Genomic DNA, 6,000 nt, shown 5'->3' on the forward strand with positions numbered 1-6,000 from the left:
TGTAAGAGTCTTGATTATAAGGAATTTCAGCATGGCCTCAGAAATGGAATAATCTTGAAAGCCAGAGGAAATAGGAGGAAGAAACACTATGCGCAGTGGATGACATTTTATAGTTTTGCTAGAGAAGGAAATTGTAAGTGAAACAAGCTATAACCAAGAACATATGCTATATGTTCCTCTGGCCTTCCACAAAGCAGTGATGATTTGGTTGGTTGCTTGGACATTAGGATGGCCAGGTGAGCCCATCCTTAGGGGCTTCCATAAGTATGTGAATAGCCTTGGATGAGTGATACATTTTGCACATTTTGTTTTAATGTTTTTGTGTGTTGTTTTTTAATTGATTTTAGCCATCCAAGTTTGCATTTGCAAACTTATAGCTATATAAATGGACTGAATTAATACATCAGTAAATTATTCCAAGTTCTGTTGGAGAACTAATGCCTTATTATCTCTAAAATGTAATTCTAAGTATCCAATTCTGTTCACCTAATTTCCTTCAGGATTAAAATCAGTGCAGTCAAGATTTTCATAAACCTTACCTTTTAGCATTTAAACAAATCTCAGGAACATAGAGCTGGTATTAGCAGAGAAATAAATTAGTAGTGAATAGATAGAACATTGCTTCAAAAGCACACTTATCCATATATTTACAAAGATTATATATATTAGTATTTTAGTATTTATTTGATTTGTCAATCTCTTACAAGATACAGGTATAAGAATAAACATAGTTTTGAATACATGAGATAGATACTTATAAGAAAAATAAAAAGAAACAATAGGACAGGGATGGTAGGCACCATTGGTGCGCTTAGGCACACCCCCTACAGGCCTCTTAGGAAAGGGACGAGGTCAATAGTAGGCAGTCTAAGGTTAAAGTTTTTAGGGTTTGGAGAAGAAACCACAGAGTCAGGTAGAGTATTCCAAACATTGACCACTCTGTTGCTGAAGTCGTATTTTCTGCAGTCAAGTTTGGTTCGGTTAACCTTGAGTTTGTATCTATTGTGTGCTCTTGTATTGTTATGATTGAAGCTGAAGTATTTCATTTGCAGGTAGCACATTGCAATGTATGATTTTATATAGTATATTTAGATCAGACTGGAAGCGACATCGTTCTAGATTTTCTAGGTCTAGATTTTCAAGTCTGGTGGCATAAGGTATTCTGCAATGAATAAAGGAGCGGAGAATTCTTCTTGTGAAATATTTCTGGACATTTTCAATTGTGTTAATATCAGATACATGATATGGGTTCCAGACTGATGAGCTGTATTCAAGTATAGGACTAGCAAAAGTTTTGTATGCTCTAGTTAATAGTGTGATATTACCAGAGAAGATGTATGTATGTATGTATGTATGTATGTATGTATGTATATGCAGGTCTTGGCATGTTCAGGTCTTTTCCCGTGTAAGATTGAGAGCATCTTGGTGACATTTTGACGAGGTCCCACTCGCCATCTTCAGGCTGGTGCTTTCAGCTTCGTGCTTGTGCGAGCAAAGCATGATCGGAGCTGCCGTCTCCCTATATATACTGGTGGGGAGGTTGACTGTGTTGTCACTTCTTAATTGGTTGATGGAGTTAATGACAACACAGCCAACCTCCCCACCAGTATATATAGGGAGACGGCAGCTACGATCACGCTTTGCTCGCACAAGCATGAAGCCGAAAGCACCAGCCTGAAGATAGCGAGTGGAACCTCGTTGAAATGTCGCCAAGATGCTCTCAATCTTACACAGGAAAAGACCTGAACACGCCAAGACCTGCATACCTGTACCCATAAAAATTTACGAAAACATATATGTATGTGTATGTGTATATTCAGTATACACACACACACACACACATATACACACATATACACACACATACACACACACACACACACACACACACACACACATTTACGCCTCACACCGTACAATGCAGTATCTGTATAAAACTACATTGTTATTCTGTAGTGAATTGGTTTGACTGGGATTTCATATTTTTATTCTTTAAACCAGGCTTGTCCAACCTGCGGCCCAAGGGCCGCATGCGGCCCAGGTCACCTTGTAATGCGGCCCAGTGCCCACCCCAACCTTTGTGCCAGAGCCAGTGAGGAAGAGGAGGAGAAGCAGGTGTGAGGCAGGGCGAGGCAAGTGCCAGGCCAAGCAGCAAAAGAAAAAGTAGGTGCCGTCAGAGTGCCACCTCCTGCTGTTGCCACCACCGCCATCGCTGCCGCTTCTGCCCCCGCCGCTTCTGCCCCCGCTGCCACTTCTGCCCCTGCCGTCGCTGCCGCTTCTGCCCCCACCACCTCCGCTTCTGCCCCCGCCACCACTGCTGCTTCTGCCCCCGCCGCCACTGCCCCCGCCGCTGCGTCTGCCCCCGCAGCTGCTGCTGCTTCTGCCTTCCAGTCCTGCCTCATCCAGCCGGGCCATTTGCAGGAGGAGAGGTAGGGGCGAGGCGGGCGAGCTCCCCGCAAAATTTGGCCGGAAAATAAACCATGATAAAAAAAAACGTTATAAAAAACCGTGATAAAAAATAAATAATTTTTAATAAATAATTAATAATAAAAACATCTCACTAACTTCATTTCCAAATAAATTTAATATGTTAACTATGTTTTCTATGGTTTTTTTGGATGATCAGGTATTGTTACTGTTATTTTATTTTATGTGCGGCCCAAACCAAATTTTCATCTTCTAATGTGGCCCAGGGAAGGTGAAAGGTTGGACACCCCTGCTTTAAACTATGACTTCTTCTATTTTATATTGCCTTGAGAGCTTTTCCTGAACCAGAGGAGGAAGATCAATAAAAGAAAATGACTTGAAAATACAAGAATGAGGGGAGGAGTTGAAGGACATTCACATTCCAGTTCTTCCCTTCCCTCATCTGCCCCCCACGACTTTTGATCAAAGATTCACTAAGATCATAATTGGGAGAAGAAGGAAACTTTTGTAAGACTGTTTTCTTTTGCCACTCAGTTCTAAAAACCTTCCAAATGTGAATCATTAACTATGCCCTTCACTTTGAATTGGATTAACAGGAAAAGGAAGTAGCAGTGATCTTTGCTGAAGAGGTAACTTTGGACAGTTCTGGCTTCCCTATTTAAAATCTTTGTGTTTATGACACATATAAGGAAGCTAATGCAAGCGGTAATTGGGCAGGGCTGTCGTTTAATAAACAGAAGAAGAACTGCAATCTTGGCAGCTCTATCTATGTATTACATATGGATAATGCCCTTCTCTGATAGGAGTGTACAGGTAGTCCTCAACTTACAACAGTTTGTTTAGTGACCATTGAAAGTTACCATGGCACTAAAAACTGTTGCAGCATCCTCACGATCAAAACTCGAACACTTGGCAACTAACTCATATTTATGATGGTTGTAGTGTCCTGGGGTCATGTGATCACCTTTTGCAAATTTTTGACAAGCAAAGTCAATGGGAAAGCCATATTCCCTTAACAACCCGTGTCACTAATTTAACAACTACAGTGATTCACTTAATAACTGTGGCAGGCCCGGTCGTCAAATGGGACAAATTTCATTTAACAAACATCTCACTTGGCAACAAAAATGTTGGGCTCTTTTGCGTATGCACACAACAGCATGAGACATACAGTATCTTTCAAGATACTCTGAAATCTAAAAAAAGATATAAATATATACCTAAATTCATGACCACTTTCATCAAGCAAAGGAATATTGAATTCATTTCACCTAAAAAGTAGCAGTATGATTTGACTATCCACTTTGTGACACTTTTGATAGGTTTACTGGTCTTGGAACCATGGACTACTTCTAAATGTAACATTATCTCCTCGTAGAGACTAAATATACTTCTATAATTAGCTGAACTTCATATTTAGTTCACTGCAAGCCCAGAGTTCTTGTTTCAGATACACAGTGCAGAAAATTATTTGCAATAAACATTAACCTTTGAAACTGACAATCATCGGCTTCTTGTAATAATTAAACACATCCTGTCTTCATGCTTGTCTCATCTAAACACAGGATATAACCAGAAGGAAAGCGAAGCTAACACATACAGGTCAACCTTGAATTGTGCAGGCACTGAAACAATATTTAGTTTGCAAATCAGAAAGGTTGTTGAAGAACCGAATATCACAGAATATCCAGAGGCATTAACACTGGTAGTTAAAAAGGAAAAGTGGTAGGATAGCTATTGTGGTTAGAAAGGGAAGGGGGACATGGGACAGGTGAGGGATATGGAGATGGACCTAGCTGATGTTTCAGAATCTGATAAATTCTGGATGAAAATCCCAAAGGTGCTTTTTCAAGAGGCAACTGTGGCTTTTCTTGGTTTTTCTTTGAAGACATTTTGCTTCTCATCCAAGAAGCTCCTTCAAACACAAACCAGAAAGAAAAACCAGAAAGCCCAGTTGCCTCTTGAAAAAGCACCTTTGGGACAACCATGACCTGGATGACTGGCAGAGGTGACATTCAGCAGGTTCTGACCAGTTCTGGAGAACCAGTAGTGGAAATTTTGAGTAGTGCAGAGAACCTGCAAATACCACCCCTGACTGGAGATTTTACAGTATCCTTCCCCTGCCATGCCCACCAAGCCACGCCTACAGAACCGCTAGTAAACATATTTGAATCCTACTACTGATGACTGATAATCTCCATAGACTTCTGGATGAAAAGTTAAAATCTCCTAAGCAATAGAATTGGGATTGGGTTTTTTTTTTTTTCACAACTATAAATAGAAGATTTCTACCTAATCTTTTAATCAGATGATTGCCTAGTGAGAAACTAGGCATCTGAATATAAAACAAAGAATTGAGATCAGAGGTGTGCTGGCAAATGTTTAAGAACCAGTTCTGTTTCTGTGTCAGTGCACTGGGCATAGTGACTCAGTTCTCTCCAGCCAGCTTGTAAAAAATTCCAAAATATCGAACAATTGGCTCTCACAAGTTCCTGCATACCATTGGTTGGGATAAACAAGGGAGACCTGAAATTAGAATTAAGTGTTTATAATGATGAACAAAAGCAATGTAGATGTAATCCTGTTGCCCCAATTATGACAGGGACATATTTTCTGATCTTTGTATTGTATATTTGCATTATTCAAAGATGTTATAGTGAAATCCTTAAAAGCTTAGTCCCCAAGGCATCAGCCTACAGATACCAAATTATATCCTGACAGGTTTTTTGACACAAGAAAATCAATTCCCTGCTTCATTTTTTTTAAATGATGAAAATAATGTGATCACAGTCTGCACAGCAACGTTCCAGTCCCAAATCTTTATTTAAAAAAGAAAAGAAAAAAAAGAGAAGGTGGAAGATTCCTCCCCTCCCCCAAAGATACAACATTTTGATTTGTTATTGCTATTGCTTTACAACCATCAACATAATGGTAGGATTTCAGAATTGGTATTTCCTCACAGATTCTTGAAAGAATAAAGATGAACTGGCTATTATACAGTCTTCACATAGAAGTCATTAGTCATGACCGCCACATGCCAATTTTCCTTATTTTAAAATTAAGAAGCCTTAATTTTCTTGACTTGTTTTCAGCATTTTATTATCTGAAATGCCCTTTGGCATCCTGCTCTTCACCTTTCTTCCTGTAACCTAGTTTTCATTATGTTCCTGTAAAGACAGGGAAGGAATTACCTACATATCCAATCTGGGCCTCTTTCTTGGTTATGTTGAATGACTAAGGCAACTATGATGTTACTGCATCTCCGGAGAAGTTGCACTATTTCCTTGTTGCTCAGTCACTTCAAACTATATTATTATGAACCTATCAAAAAATGTAGGCCAATCATAGTCAGTAGAAACAATATTTGAGCTCCCTCTTGTGGGAGTATAAGAATGTAAGGTATAAACAACCTCAGTTTCTACAAACTATTATCTGAAGGAGTTTTTCGTTTAGATTTTTTTTATTCTGCCTGGCAGCAAACATATCTAATATCTAACACTCCTTCATCCTATTTTCCCCATAACAACCACTTTGTAATGGGTTGGGCTGAGAGGAAGTGTCTGGCCCAAGGTC

The sequence above is a fragment of the Pseudonaja textilis genome, chromosome 8 (genome assembly GCF_049901715.1).
Source record: "Pseudonaja textilis isolate UNSWEBS1 chromosome 8, rPseTex1.2, whole genome shotgun sequence".
NCBI lineage: Eukaryota > Metazoa > Chordata > Lepidosauria > Squamata > Elapidae > Pseudonaja > Pseudonaja textilis.